Raw genomic sequence first — 17,358 nt, forward strand, 5'->3', positions numbered from 1 at the left:
TAGGTGGACTCCCCTATTCCAGCTTAAGCAGCCCACTGGTGTGCTTGACAGGTGTGGTGTGAGGTGTAACTAGGATTTGTGAATGTTGGTGGAGGCAGGACTGCAGGATAGAGACCCAGAACCATGAGGGGTTGAATCCTGCACTAAAGAGAAAGAGCGTGCAGTACCCTGTGACGACCTGAATAGTCCAGGGGCGTCACACATAGACATGATAATGATCTGAAAATGATTAAAAAATAAAGAAAATTTGCAAAAAATCTCAATTTATTCAATATAGAGTATGAGCGCCACATGCTGAAATCCCATCACTTGCAGACAGTTGTCTTAAGAAGGTTCTACAGCGCTGAATGACCTTGGGCACAAGAATCATCAAGATCCGCTGTTGGCAGCTACCTTTGCAATGTAGCAGCTCGGTGTTCTATTGATTTGGGGGTGGAATCAGTGTTACGACCAGTTCTCCAAATTGTCCCAGAAGCTGTTTTTCAACATGATTTTGCTGGTGCTACTGTGAGCAGCCTATACGGGGCCTAAACCTGCTCCCATGGCTGCAGCATCTCCAGACTTGTCTCCCAAAGAGCACATTATTGTTCGACAGTTGCACTGGGAGCTGCCAGCAGAGGATCTTGATGATTTTTCCATCCAAGTACATTCAGCGTGGCAGAATGTTCCTTAGACAACCATTTATAACTTCACTGATAGCAGCCAAGGCTGTAAGAGCGAGCACGTCTGAGCATGAGGCAGCTCTCATACCCGAATGGTGATGATTTGAGAATGTTGTTTCTACTTGTTGATCATTTGCATTTCTCTGACATGTCTATGGACATGTCTAGGGTTTTCTGAACTTTTATCTCATTTGTAAGGGGGCCTTCAGCAGCCATGTTAGGCTGGATTCACACAATAGTATGGCATCCGATGCAATTTGCTAATGACCCACGTCTCCCGCTCTTCTGCGAGTGTGAGCTGAGTGTCATGCGACTGTAATCTGATCCTGCGATCAGACCACAGCTGCGGAGGAGAGGGAGGGATTAATATCTCTATCTCCTCCATTGTCAGCTGATACGATTATCGCACTGCACTCTGATGTCATCCGAGTGCAGTCCGATGTTACACTCGCACCCATAGACTTCTATGGGTGTGAGTGATATGGCTCTCACTGACAATCTCAGCATGACTTTTCTCTCATCCAGAATCTGGAAGAGGAAAAAGCTGACCATCTGCTCTCCCTCACTGACTAACATTGGTCAGAGTGCAACGAGAGATTATCTCACATTGCATTCATCCAAGTCATACGCTCTTGTGAGTGTACCCTTAGAGTGAGTTTGGGTTGGTGGGCTTAAAGGGATTTATGCAGCAGGGAGGCTCAGTGGTTAGCACTCTTGCTTTGCTGCACTATGTTCTCCCTCTCTTTGCATTGGTTTCCTCCCACTCTACATACTCATAGGGAATTTAGATTGTGAGTTCCAGTGGCAACAGTGATGGATTATGATAGCGCTGTAATAATAAGGCGGTATTACAAACAGTGCCACCTCTGGTTGTCTGTAGTATTGCAGCTAAGCCACATTCATTTCAATGGAGCTGCAATAATTCATGGACAGCCCAAATTTAGCTGATGATGGGGAAGTGCAGCCAATAAATGCTACATGTCCCAATGACAAAGTGATCAAATTTCTTTTAGGCCTCCTTCACGTTTGTGACTCCGGTACGAGTCACATCCATTTTTTTCATGTATACACCATGTACCCATCATAACCTATGGTGCTTCTCACATGTCTTTGTTTCCGGTACATTTGACATCCATTTTTTTCACTGATACACCACATACCCATCATAACCTATGGTGCTTCTCACATGTCCATGTTTCCGGTAGGAGTGGCATCCAATTTTTTCATGGATACACCATGTACCCATCATAACCTATGGTGCTTCTTACATGTGTTTCCAGTGCGAGTGGCATCCATTTTTTTCATAGATACACCACATACCCATCATAACCTAGTGTTCCTCTCAAATGTCCGTGTTTCCGGTACTGGTGGCACCCATTTTTTTCATGGCTACCCCACGTACCTATCATAACCTAGTGTTCGTCTCACATGTCTGTGTTTCTGGTACGAGTGGCATCCATTTTTTTCATGGATACACCACATACCCATCATAATCTAGTGTTCTTCTCACATGTCTGTGTTTCCGGTACGAGTGGCATCCATTTTGTTCATGGATACACCACTTACTCATCATAAGCTAGTGTTCTTCTCACATGTCTGTGTTTCCGGTACGAGTGGCATCCATTTTGTTCATGGATATGTGGCGCCCTGGACTAGCCAGGTCGTCACAGGTACTACAACATGCACCCCCACCCCGAGATAGGCACATCAGCCAGACACAAAATCCTTGTTGCCTCCCTCCAGGGGCTGCTGTTCACACCAGGTGGGGTGGAGCCAGGCGGTTGGCCCCACCCACTGAGGAGTTCACAGTCCTGGAGGCGGGAAAAGGAAAGCAGATCAGTTAGGGAAGTGGAAGAGTGAGGAGTAAAGTGGTAGTAGAGGAGCAAACTGACTGTGTCCGGGTACGTGGCCTGGGCACCGAGAGCAAGGTTGGCAGACGGTGGTGGCCGTCTGCAGGAGAGGCAGATCAACGCGGAACCGTAGGACCGGGGACAGGCGGTGGCCCGCCGGTACCGAACCGGTGAGCGAAGTGAAGCCAGCACAAACCGGCAGGGCCTGCGGACCCCGACCAGGCTTGGAGTCACCATTAAACAGGTCAAATCCGTTAGTGACCGGAACCCCAGGGGTTTCCAAACAGCCAAGACCCGATTGAAGGCAACCGTCCAACCAGCACAAGGGATATACAGCTACCGCCACAGCTAGAGTTCCCAGGGCCAGAGCCTGCGGGCAAAAGGGCTCCTCCAGCCCATATACACGCTGGGGAGCAGGTTACCGGTGGGAAACCATCGGGACCGAAGATACACAAAAGGTGCAGGGAAAGGCAGCCACAACCAACCGTCCGGGAGAAACCACAGCAGCCGGCTGCGGGACCCGTCCATCCAGCCGTTTGTTTTACCAGAGACTTTGCATCCATTTGTGGCTGAGTGAGTACTACCGTGCTATCTGGCACCGCGCTGCGCAGCCAAGCGACCCTGCACCTTGCCAACCCTGCCTCCCCGTCACCTCACCGGGCCCTGGGACCACCAACCCCCCTACCCACGGAGGGGAGAGAAACATCCCAGCTGCTCCCTACCATCGCTCCCGGGATCCCCGTCAACAGCAGCGGTGGTGCCCCAACCTCACCACAAACCGTGGGTGGCGTCATGGACCAAATCCCCCAAACCACACTAACCCCCCTTTCACTCACGGGCCAGGAGCGCCGCTCGAGTCCCCGGATCCGGCCCACCGCTCGAGCCACCGAGCAGCCATCGCAGCAACGCTGGACCCGAGCGTTAGCGAGCGCAGCGGCGTCCCTCCCCGCCCGCGACAGATACACCACTTACCCATCATAAGCTAGTGTTCTTCTCACATGTCCTTGTTTCCGGTACGAGTGGCATCCATTTTGTTCATGGATACACCACGTACCTATCATAACCTAGTGTTCTTCTCACATGTCTATGTTTCCTTATACACCATGTGTCTATGGGAACCACATACCACAACCACAACCTCTTCAGATTTTGTGTTATACCATGCCTGATGAAGAGACCTGAGTAGTCTTGAAAGCTTGCAATTATTACCATCTTTTCAGTTAGCCATTAAAAGGTATCAACCACTGAGGACTTTCTGTTCTTTTAAACAATTTTTTTATGGGAACCACAAGGATTCAGGAGACATGTCCGTTTTTTTCCGGCAGCGCGGGTGTCAAGGTCCAATACAAGGCTACTGAAATAAAGGGAGATGGAGATAGCGGATACGGTATATTCTGCCTCGGATTGATGAGCACGTTCCCGCCTCCGCCCTTCCAGTCTTCTTCTCTCACCTCCTCGCTCACACTCCAGCATGTTGTTCGCAGAACTGCTAAATTAAAGCAGGGAGTCCTTGACACTTGAGATGCTTCCTACATCATAGAAGGTGCTGACCCCCCTCCACTCCCACCCTGCTTCCTCCCAAAGGTTCCTCCTGCAGAATTTAATGACGTTCAGAGATTAAAGCCCCCCTCACAGATCCAGCACACCCTCCGCACACCTTCCTCAGCTGCAGGCCCGGAAACAGCACTCCAGCTGCTGCTTATTACAGGAGGAATGTCTGTCTGGGGAAAGTGGGAGCGCTGCCAGATATCACTCACAGCAACGAGCTGTACGGGTGGATTTATCTGTATCAGCGCCAGCTATGTGTGCAGCGCTTTCCAAGAAGAGACGAAAGCGAGCGCAATAAAACGCAGCCAGATGCAGAAGGGAAGATAACTGGCGCGGTGCAAACCTATAGCCCCGCAATGCACGCCTCCGAATCAGGTCCATAAACAAAAAATGGGTCAAACCTGCACCTGTAATAGAGGTGAAGAAAAAACATCTGTAAGACACTCATCTGAAACTGGTCTAAAGCGGGCTTTACACGCTGCGACATCGCTAATGCGGAGTCGTTGGGGTCACGGAATTGGTGACGCACATCCGGCCGCATTAGCGATGTTGCTGCGTGTGACACCGATGAGCGATTTTGCATCATTGCAAAAACGTGCAAAATCACTCATCGGTGACATGGGGGTCCATTCTCGATTATCGTTACTGCAGCAGTAACGATGTAGTTCGCCGCTCCTGCGGCAGCACACATCGCTATGTGTGACACCGCAGGAACGAGGAACCTCTCCTTACCTGCCTCCCGGCCGCTATGAGGAAGGAAGGAGGTGGGCGGGATGTTCCGGCCACTCATCTCCGCCCCTCCGCTTCTATTGGGCGGCCGCTCAGTGACGTCGCTGTGACGCCGCACGGACCGCCCCCTTAGAAAGGAGGCGGTTCGCCGGTCACAGCGACGTCGCCGGGCAGGTAAGTATGTGTGACGGGTCTGCGCGATGTTGTGCGGCACGGGCAGCGATTTGCCCGTGTCGCACAACAGATGGGGGTGGATACCCACACTAGCGATATCGGGATCGATATCGCAGCGTGTAAAGTAGCCTTAAGGCTATTTTCACACATCAGTTTTTTTGCATCAGGCACAATCTGGCTCAAAAACCTATGCAACGGATGCGGCGAAAAAAACGGATCCGTTGCATATGTTTTTTAAATGCGGCCCGTCCATTTCTTGACGGATCCGGTTTGATACTGAACATGCGCAGTTCAAAAGACCGCATCCGGCGCGATGCGTTTTTTCGCCGCAGACAGAAAACGCTGCAAGCAACGTTCCATCCGGCCGCCACATCGGCTAAATATGCCGCATCCAGCAAAAAACGGACGCAACGCAAGGCCATGCGTCACAATCCGGCGCTAATGCAAGTCTATGAGGGAAAAAACGCATCCGGCGGCAAAAAAACCCAGATGCGTTTTTTCTGTAAAGCGCCGGATTGTGCCTGATTGCAAAAAACTGATGTGTGAAAGCAGCCTAAGGCGGGCTTTGCACGTTGCGACATCGCAAGCCGATGCTGCGATGTCGCACGCGATAGTCCCCGCCGCCGACGCAGCAGCGATATCTTGTGATTCCTGGCGTAGTGAACATTATCGCTACGGCAGCTTCACATGCACTCACCTGTCCTGCGACGTCGCTCTGGCCAGCCACCCGCCTCCTTCCTAAGGGGGCAGGTCATACAACGTCAGAGCGACGTCACACGGCAGACAGCCAATCAAAGCGAATGGGCGGAGATGAGCAGGATGTAAACATCCCACCTTCTTCCTTCCGTAGAGCCGCCGGCGGCAGGTAAGGAGATGTTCCTCGCTCCTGCGGCTTCATACACAGCGATGTGTGCTGCCGCAGGAACGAGGAACAACATCGTACCTGTCGCGGCAGCGTAATTATGAAAAAGTCAGGAGCCTATACCGATGATACGATAATGACGCTTTTGCTCTCGTTAATCGTATCATCTAGGATTTACACACTACGATATCGACTGCGACGCCGGATGTGCGTCACTTTCGATTTGACCCCACCGACATCGCACCTGCGATGTCGTAGTGTGAAAAGCCCCCCTAAGGCTCTATTCACATATTACACCATAATAAAAAGTCAGAGTCTTCAGTTGGATCCACCAAAGACAATAGGTAGGTAATAACGTGAGCACCTGAAAAAAACCCTGGACCCCTCAGGTTCCATCATGGTGCTTGTTGTTCGATAGAAGATTTTTTTAATATACCTTATATTGATAAAATCATTGGACATACAGTATGTCTTAATAATGAAATTTATTTTTTTCCTACAGTCCCATTGACCCCGGTGTATAACATCCGGACCCCTTGTCCTTCATGTATAACATCTGGCCCCTCAGCCCCAGTGTATAACATACAGCCCCTTAGCCCCGATGCATATCATCCAGCTCCTCAGCCCCAGTGTATAACATCCGGCCCTTCAGCCCTGTTGTATATCATCCGGCCCCCTCACCCCCGGTGAATAACATCCGGCCCCCGCTGTATAACATCCGGCCCATCAGCCCCGTTGTATAACATCTGGCCCCCAGTGAATAACATTTAGCCCCCTCACTCCCGGTGAATAACATCCAGCCCCTCGCCCCTGATGAATAACATCCGGCCCTATTGCCCCCAGTATACAACATCCGGCCCCAGAGCCCCCGTGTATATCATCCGGTTCCTCGCCTCTAGTGTATAAAATCCGGTTCCTCTTCCACAGGTGTAAAACACCCAGCCCCCTCACCCCTGGTGTATAACATCTGGCCCCTCGCCCCTGGTGAATAACATTCAACTCATCGCCCCAGCGTGTAACATCCAGCCCCTTGCCCACCATGGAGAACATCCCGTGTATAATATCTGGCTCCTCTCCGTAAGGGGTATAACATTCGGCCGCGCCCGCCCTCGGTATATAACATCCGGCCTCCTCGCCCCTGGTGTATAACATTAGGCCCCTTGCCCCATGGAGTTTAGCCTCCAACCACCTTGCCCCCAGTTTATAGCATCCTCTCGCATTGCTCCCGGTGTATCTTATTCAACCCAGTTGAACAAGGCCCTTTGGTTCCCATGACTTTGCACAGGGCATAAGGGCATAGTTGGGGTAGGTTGGTTGGAGTGGAAGATCTTGACTCTCATACCTTCTATCCAAAGACATGGAACAGATAGTGTGAGCCCGACATCTCCCCAACATCACTGTCGAACCTCACAAATGCTCTTCTGGATGAAGGGAAAAAAAACAACAAAAACCTCCAAAATCTTACAAAAAACCTTCCCAGAAGAGTAAACGTTGTTATAGCGTCAAAGGTGATGACTCCATATTAATATCTATGGATGTAGAATAGGAGGTCATAAAGGCTACTATAGGTGTAATGTGGAGTGGGCACAATATCTTTGTTCATATAGTGTATACAGTTAGGTCCAGAAATATTTGGACAGTGACACAATTTTCGCGAGTTGGGCTCTGTATGCCACCACATTGGATTTGAAATGAAACCTCTACAACAGAATTCAAGTGCAGATTGTAACGTTTAATTTGAAGGTTTGAACAAAAATATATATATATTTAGAATATATATATTCAGAATATATATATATATATATATATATATATATATATATATTTAGAATATATTATATATAATACTATATATATATATATATATTTTATATATATATATATATATATATATATATACACACACTCACACCGGTTTATTTATATATATATATATATATATATATATATACAGTTAGGTCCAGAAATATTTGGACAGTGACACAATTTTGGCGAGTTGGGCTCTGCATGCCGCCACATTGGATTTGAAATGAAAGCTCTACAACAGAATTCAAGTGCAGATTGTAACGTTTAATTTGAAGGTTTGAACAAAAATATCTGATAGAAATTGTAGGAATTGTCACATTTCTTTACAAACACTCCACATTTCAGGAGGTCAAAAGTAATTGGACAAATAAACCAAACCCAAAGAAAATATTTTTATTTTCAATATTTTGTTGCGAATCCTTTGGAGGCAATCACTGCCTTAAGTCTGGAACCCATGGACATCACCAAACGCTGGGTTTCCTCCTTCTTAATGCTTTGCCAGGCCTTTACAGCCGCAGCCTTCAGGTCTTGCTTGTTTGTGGGTCTTTCCGTCTTAAGTCTGGATTTGAGCAAGTGAAATGCATGCTCAATTGGGTTAAGATCTGGTGATTGACTTGGCCATTGCAGAATGTTCCACTTTTATGCACTCATGAACTCCTGGGTAGCTTTGGCTGTATGCTTGGGGTCATTGTCCATCTGAACTATGAAGCGCCGTCCGATCAACTTTGCAGCATTTGGCTGAATCTGGGCTGAAAGTATATCCCGGTACACTTCAGAATTCATCCGGCTACTCTTGTCTGCTGTTATGTCATCAATAAACACAAGTGACCCAGTGCCATTGAAAGCCATGCATGCCCATGCCATCACGTTGCCTCCACCATGTTTTACAGAGGATGTGGTGTGCCTTGGATCATGTGCCGTTCCCTTTCTTCTCCAAACTTTTTTCTTCCCATCATTCTGGTACAGGTTGATCTTGGTCTCATCTGTCCATAGAATACTTTTCCAGAACTGAGCTGGCTTCATGAGGTGTTTTTCAGCAAATTTAACTGTGGCTTGTCTATTTTTGGAATTGATGAATGGTTTGCATCTAGATGTGAACCCTTTTGTACTTACTTTCATGGAGTCTTCTCTTTACTGTTGACTTAGAGACAGATACACCTACTTCACTGAGAGTGTTCTGGACTTCAGTTGATGTTGTGAACGGGTTCTTCTTCACCAAAGAAAGTATGCGGCGATCATCCACCACTGTTGTCATCCGTGGACGCCCAGGCCTTTTTGAGTTCCCAAGCTCACCAGTCAATTCCTTTTTTCTCAGAATGTACCCGACTGTTGATTTTGCTACTCCAAGCATGTCTGCTATCTCTCTGATGGATTTTTTCTTTTTTTTCAGCCTCAGGATGTTCTGCTTCACCTCAGTTGAGAGTTCCTTAGACCGCATGTTGTCTGGTCACAGCAACAGCTTCCCAATGCAAAACCACACACCTATAATCAACCCCATACCTTTTAACTACTTAATTGATTACAGGTTAACGAGGGAGACACCTTCAGAGTTAATTGCAGCCCTTAGAGTCCCTTGTCCAATTACTTTTGGTCCCTTGAAAAAGAGGAGGCTATGCATTACAGAGCTATGATTCCTAAACCCTTTCTCCGATTTGGATGTGAAAACTCTCATATTGCAGCTGGGAGTGTGCACTTTCAGAGAGGACTTTTACAGTTCGGGTCCGCTCAACACTAGTCTCAACACATTGATTCTTAAAAAAAGAGCTTCTGCAGCAGCTTCAGCAGAGAGAATCCTCGGGAAGCCAATATAGACGGTAGATTGTACGAGCAGCTCTCATTGCCAATTAGGAAGATGGCGAGCCAGTACACAGACTGACTCCTCTGTAAAGACTACAGCTATATATTGCCAACTACGGCATAAACAGAAATGTTTTCTTTAAGGGAAATTTGCCATTCGAAAATGACCCATTGTTTAAATCAGAGGCAGAGAGCGTTCCTTTCCCTATGACAGTGACGGCACACCACCTGCGTCATGTAACGTGTACCTGTCCAGAAGAGGCTTATACCACCGAGGGAAATGTTCCAATCATGGGGGATCATCTGAAGAAGTAATTCTGTGGAGAGAACACAAGGCAGGTACTGATAATTTATTTGGACAGGAGAGAGACTATTAGTGAATAGGGTGGGAGGAAGTGAGGACACAGGACCACAGGACAGGGACTGTAAATGAATTGGGGGGGAGAGAGGACACAAGAACACTGGACAGGGACTGTTAATGAATTGGGGGGAGAGAGGACGCAGGAACACAGGACAGGGACTGTTAATGAATTGGGGGGAGAGAGGACACAGGAACACAGGGCAATGACTAATAAATTGCTGTGGATTGAGGGAGGACACAAGTCAGGGACTGGTAATGAATTGTAAGGGGGGAGGAGAGGATATAGGACAGAAACTGTATTGGGGTGAAGGGAGAGAGGACATGAATTAGAGTAATGATTTGGGAGGAAGGGACAGAAGATACAGGATAGAGACTGGTAATTAATTGAGGTGGGAGGAAAGTATAATGGTCAAGGATTGGTATTGAATTGGGGTGATAGAGGAGAGGAACTGGTAATTAATTGCGGGTGAGGGTAAGAGAACACAGGACAGAGACTGGTAATGAATTGGGGGTGAGCAAGAGAGAACGCAGGATAGGGATTGGTAATGAATTGGGGGTGAGGGAAAGAGAACACAGGACAGGGACTGGTAATGAATTGGGGATGAGGGAGAGAGAACACAAGACAGGTACTGGTAATGAATTGGGGGTAAGGGAGAGAGAACACAGGATGGGGGACTGGTAGTGAACTGAGGGTGGGCGAGAGAGAACACAGAACAGGAACTGGTAATGAATTGAGGTGAGAGAGAGAGAGAATATAGGATAGGGACTGGTAGTGAATTGGGGGTGAGGGAGAGAGAACACAGGACAGAGACTAGTAATGAATTGGGGTTAAGGGAGAGAGAACACATGATGGGGGACTGGTAATGAATTGAGGGTGAGCGAGAGAGAACACAGGACAGGAACTGGTAATGAATTGAGGTGAAAGAGAGAACACAGGACAGGGACTGGTAATGAATTGGGGGTAAGGGAGAGAGAACACAGGATAGGGACTGGTAATGAATTTCAAGGGAAGGGAAAGCAAACACAGGACAGGGACTGGTAATGAATTGGAGGTGAGCAAAAGTGAACACAGGACAGGGACTGATAATGAATTGGGGATGAGGGAGAGAGAACACAGGACAGGGATAGTAACTAATTGAGGGTAAGGGAGAAAGAATACAAGATGGGGACTGGTAGTGAATTGGGGGTGAGCAAGAGAGAACACAGGATAGTGACTGGTAATGAATTTCAGGAGGAGGGAGAGAACAAAGGACAGGGACTGATAATGAATTGGGGGAGAGGCTTGGAGGCTAATTATTTTAAATTTTTATGTGGTGTTGGAAAAGTGTCTAATTGTAAAAAGTGGTGGCACATTGCTGGCTCATCAATATATATTTTGAGTGTTGGGATGCACAGTGTCTAATCAATCACAGCTGGAAGATGTCCACATGGAGAGCTGACCAGATGGCTAAGAAATGAAAGAAAATGACTTTAATGAGATGTTACGTCAGCGGTAAGTTACTGGGTGAAATTATCTTGTTCTGTATCTTCGCTGTATGACTCGTGGAGAGATAGTGGTAAGTCATCTAGATGATATGGTATAAAAATGCATGTGCATTAAAAATGAGAGTAGATTCACTCTATGTTTCCAATTCTCATGTTTTCATTGCTTAAGGGAAAATGCACTTTGAAGAGTGCGGTGTGTTATAAAGTTTTACTGTGTACACTGTATTGTGTGCGAACATTTTCACGGAAATGACAGCAGAGGATTGGGATCAAGATAAATGGTGTCCTAAATACTGAGAAATACAGGCAAATACTTATCCATTATGTAATATTATCAGGGAGGCACCTGATCGGACCCAAATTTATTCTGCAGCTGGACAATGATCCCAAACATCCAGCCAATGTCATAAAAAACAATCAGAAGAAGGAAGAGTCCTGGAGGTGATGATCCCGCCCTCGCGGAGTCCTGGAGGTGATGATATGGCCCCCACAGAGCCCTGGAGGTCATGATCCGGCCCCCACAGAGTCCTGGATGTGATGATCCGGCCCCCACAGAGCCCTGGAGGTACTGATCCGGCCCCCACAGAGCCCTGGAGGTGATTATCTGGCACCCACAGAGTCCTGGAGGTGATGATCCGGCCCCCACAGAGTTCTGGAGGTGATGATCCGGCCCCCACAGAGCCCTGGAGGTGATGATCCGGCCCCCACAGTACCCTGGAGGTGATGATCTGGCCCCCACAGAGCCCTGGAGGTCATGATCCGGCCCCCACAGAGTCCTGGATGTGATGATCCGGCCCCCACAGAGCCCTGGAGGTACTGATCCGGCCCCCACAGAGCCCTGGAGGTGATTATTTGGCACCCACAGAGTCCTGGAGGTGATGATCCGGCCCCCACAGAGTTCTGGAGGTGATGATCCGGCCCCCACAGAGCCCTGGAGGTAATGATCCGGCCCCCACAGTACCCTGGAGGTGATGATCCGGCCCCCACAGAGCCCTGGAAGTGATTATCCGGCCCCCACAGGTCCCTGGAGGTGATGATCCGGCCCCCACAGAGCCCTGGAGGTGATTATCCGGCCCCCACAGAGTCCTGGAGGTGATGATCCAGCCCCCACAGAGTCCTGGAGGTGCTGAGGAGGGGGTGAGCTGTGACATCACCTATTGTGAATGGTGGATCCTTTTTAGGAAGTTTAGGAAGAGAAGAAAATAGTTCCCTCATTTGGAGAGGACACTGATTTGACCAGTACTCTTAAAACCTATTCACAGGCCGTATAGCAGCCATTCAGTATTATTTTGGCCCCTGTTAAAGCCATGGTTTCAGGCCAGCCCTGAAATAACAGCCTCATAGACAAATATGAAGTATTAACTTGGGCTGGGGACACGTATTCCTGGAGTAATGTGGATTTGCTTCATATTTTAAAATTTAGTGACTGAGTACATAGAAGAGAAAATAAAAAATACCTGGTCGCTAGTAATTAATGCTATACCCTTTATTTCTAAAAGCTAGCGACTAAACAAAAGCTTTTTACATGATGCTATATGCACCTAGTAATTTCCACCCATTCCCCGACCGCTCGGCCTTTCTTCTTCTAACATTAAATGCTCCTTTATTATAGACGAGCCACTTCCAGGAACATAGTGACATTAATGGAGATTTATTCAAAATCTGTGCCAGGGAGCGATGTGGGCAGCGAAGATATCAGACTTCAATGATTCAAATTAGTGGGGTCTGGACTGGAGGTGGAAAAATGACACTTTGATGGAAAAGTATTGATGATTGTCAGCACGACTCTATTAGATTCTCCCAGGTTGAGACCTAATCAGTGAGGTGTATACATATATTATTATGAGTGCAGGTACCTGCGAGCGGAAACTGGGACCGGTGTGCCACTGATTAGCTCTTAACCCATCTGTAAAGGCAAAATTTGCCATAAACGTTTACAAAAACATACAAAGAACCAACCGAATTCAATCTAAAGGAGAAACAAAAACAAAAAAAACAGGTATACAATGTCCAAATACAACATTTTCATGATCATAGATAGTGTCACGGCCTGATGTGATCTCTGAGGGATCTGGGATCAGAAGGTCACAGCGTATAGTTGATCACAGATTGTCTTTAGTGCCCACTTGCCATTTACCCTGGAGTTGGAGCATATGTAATTCCATCCAGTACTGAAGGGGTTAAAAGCTCATTTCTATCCTGCAGTGATCTAACAGGTAGCTGTAACCTCAGCTGCAGCCACTCCCTTCTGCAATAAGTATATGTTACTCACTCGTCTCTATACCGGCTATAGCTCACACCTATGCTGTCCATGTTGAAGGACTTTGAGAAAGATACTGAAGGGGTTAAAAGTTCCTTTCTATCCTGCAGTTATCTAACAGGTAGTTGTAACCTCACCTGCAGCCACTCCCTTCTACTATAAGTATCTGCTACTCACTCGTCTCTATACCAGCTTTAGCTCATACCTATGCTGTCCATGTTGAAGACCTTTGAGAATGATACTGAAGGGGCTAAAACTCGTCTCTATACTGGCTATAGTTCATACCTATGCTTTCCATGTTGAAGGCCTTTGAGAAAGATACTGAAGGGGTTAAAAGTTCCTTTCTATCCTGCAGTGATCTAACAGGTAGTTGTAACCTCACCTGCAGCCACTCCCTTCTGCTTTAAGCATCTGTTACTCACTCGTCTCTATACCGGCTTTAGCTCATACCTATGCTGTCCATGTTGAAGACCTTTGAGAATGATACTGAAGGGGCTAAAAGGGGTTAAAAGTTCCTTTCTATCTTCTAACAGGTAGTTGTAACCTCTGCTGCAGCCACTCCTTTAAAATATAAGTATCTGCTACTCACTCATCTCTATACCGGCTATAGCTCATACCTATGCTGTCCATGTTGAAGGCCTTGAAGGCCTTTGAGAATGATACTGAAGGGGTCAAAAGTTCCTTTCTATCCTGCAGCTGCAGCCTCTCCCTTCCGTTATAAATATCCACTCCTCACTCCTCCCTATGCCGGCTATAGCGCACACCTATGCTGTAAATGTTGAAGGACTTTGTCCGCAACGCGCAAGGCAGGGTGAATTGCCTAGAACATGTATTTTAGAGGGTTTTAATGATTTAATAAATATTTGGATATTTTAAGAAAAACAGAATACTGGATTTCTTTCCTTTCATGTTGAAGCAGCCAGTCTCTGGATGGATATGGTGTCGTTTCTATTGCAGCTGCGAAGTTCCTTACTGAAAAAACCTTGGAGTGCTTTTTGTTGGGTCTTTCGCCACCCATTTGTCTTACCTACCTTTTGTTGTCTTATATTGTAGTAGCAAGGCTGGCCCTCACTACCCAGCAAGGGTGGACATATCATTGGTGCAACCTGTGCATCTGCACAGGGGCCCAAGAGGTAAGGGGGCCCAATTCTACCTCCAATATAGGTTCAATTGTGCATTTTTATTAGCTCTTGAGCTGCAAAGGGAGCATATATTGTTCTTGCACAGGGGCCTTTTTCTGTCTGTGTCCGCCAGTGCTACCCAGGAGAGTTTAGGGTCAGTGAGGGTCTAGGAAAGTGATTGGTGCATGGGAGAAGGACTCGTCTAGGGAAGATAGGCAGTGTAGGGATCAGCCTCATGTGAGTGCTAAGAGGTGACTCTGCTCCCCTTCCTCCAAGCGCAAGGTATTGTTTTCCTGGTGTATACTGTGTGTCCTCCCCCCGGCATGACACTAGCCTGGTATCCCCGTTGTGTCACGCCGCTTACCAGGAGTCTTCCCATGACCAGGCGTGACACTTGCTGTAACATCGTGAGAGATAGGCACATCTCCCTACATCTGTGACCTAGTCTCCCGATACCTACCTGCACGCAACCTCAGATCCTCACAAGATCTCCTTCTCTGCTCCTCTCTTATCTCCTCTTCCCACAATCGCGTACAAGATTTCTCCCGTGCATCCCCCATACTCTGGAATGCTCTACCTCAGCACATCAGACTCTCCACTACCGTGGAAAGCTTCAAGAGGAACCTCAAGACCCATCTCTTCCAACAAGCCTACAACCTACAATAACCCTCAGTCCAGTACACCACTGCGCAACCAGCTCTGTCCTCACCTATTGTACCATCACCCATTCCCTGTAGACTGTGAGCCCTCGCGGGCAGGGTCCTCTCTCCTCCTATACCAGTCTGTCTTGTACTGTTAATGATTGTTGTACGTATACCCTCTTTCACTTGTAAAGCGCCATAGAATAAATGGCGCTATAATAATAAATAATAATAATAATCTTATCGATTTTGTCAGTAGGTGACATCTTCTTGTTCTTGAACCAGGACCATGAGCACTATCTCTTTTTTTTCGGCAACGTTGCACTATATATTGGCATTTGCGGAACAGGATTTTTGGCACACCAAACTAAGTGGACTCCACTACCCCCACTTTATAAAACCGAATCCACATCTTAATGGCCTCCTTGGCAGCCAACTACTTTTCCCTTTCTTATCTATTAACATATTGGTTTTTGGGGGAGTTTGGAGTCACTCACTTTTCTGTTTTCATACGCGGCGAGAAAGACTCTCTCTGTAGGGAATGATGACACTGAATTTCGGCGGAGCTTTTAAGGGCCCATTTACACGTTTTTTGTTTTTTTTTCCATAAGGCTGATTAGTGCCGGTTATCTTCGTACTTGTTATAACAGTACAATAGGGATGACTAATTATCATTATGAACACATTGAATGTTTTAGATCTTGGTGAAAAGCTCTATGTGTAAATTAACCTTAGCACCTACAACTTGCAAACTTCTATTTGCCGCATATTTGAGGACGAGGTTAGAACTTAAAGAGTAACAGTCCTTATTATATATATATTTCTTCACCAAATACAGGTTTTAACAGATTTTACCAATAAAAATGAATTCAGAACGAGAAAGAAGCAAATTTCTCTGATAAGAAATATTACAAATTTGCTTATTTTTATTAGTAATATTGATTTACGAAATAAAAATTAATGTGACAGTTACTCTTTAAATATATATTTTTTAATGTGTAGTCAGATGTCATGAGTGTGCTGCGTCCTGATGTTACATCTGGGAGATCTGGGGTCAGGAGGTTTTAGCGTTTCAATTGACTTTCAGCCTTTTGACTGTTATTGTGCTGATATACTGTACCTGCCCTTCTTGTTGAAGGGGTTAAGGACCCTTTCCATGCTGGCTGAGAATTCTCTTAGCTCTCAGCTGCAACTTGTTATTATCTTTCCCATCCGCTAAATCTACCTGCCTCTGGCTTCACTCCATGCCGGATATAGTTCATTCTATTACTGCCCACATTGAAGGAGCTTGTCTCTGTAGACCTGTAGTGTTGGTTACAATTGCAGCAGTGAGCCTTCCTACTGGAGAAGATTTGGAGTCTTTCTATCCTTGTTTTTCTTGCCTGTCTTGTCTTTGTCACTTGCACTCCTGTCCCTTGACTCCCTTGGAGGGAAGAGGGGACATTGAGGTTAGTTGTAGCTAGGAACATAGCAAGGGTCGGGACCAAGGCATCTCCACTATTAGGGGTAATTATGGGAACTGGAATAGCCTAGGAACCCCTAGATTGAGCGTCAGCGCAGGCACACATTTGTCCCTGCTTTCTACCATCATTACCATGAAATCAGATGAAGGGGTGTGGGTTGGGGCATGGAGGCTCCCAACTAGATCTATAAGTTTTTATCCCCTACATGTAGCAGAAGGTGACAGTGTTGCTTGTACTTCAGACTATTAGACTATTATCTGCTTCAATGTCGACAGAACTTTTGGGTGGTTGGAAACTGGGCCTCTGTTTTCACTTGAGTGGGATCTCACTGTGTTAAAGCAAACCTGTCAGGTTGTTTTTAGACCTTAAATGATCACGGCTTGTTACAAGAACCAACAATGTCTCCCAGCATGCCATTTTACTGATCCCCCAAATCACCTTTTACATTACTGTCCACTGTATAATAATTACCATTGAAGAGTCATCTGGGCAGTGACACTAAGCGCTTGTGCAGACAGACGTATTTTTGGTCCGAGCGTGAATCAACAAAACATCGGATCACTCTCGGACCAATGTTCTGCTATGCTGCCATGCACAAC

The sequence above is a fragment of the Anomaloglossus baeobatrachus genome, chromosome 11, assembly GCF_048569485.1.
Source record: "Anomaloglossus baeobatrachus isolate aAnoBae1 chromosome 11, aAnoBae1.hap1, whole genome shotgun sequence".
Lineage (NCBI taxonomy): Eukaryota > Metazoa > Chordata > Amphibia > Anura > Aromobatidae > Anomaloglossus > Anomaloglossus baeobatrachus.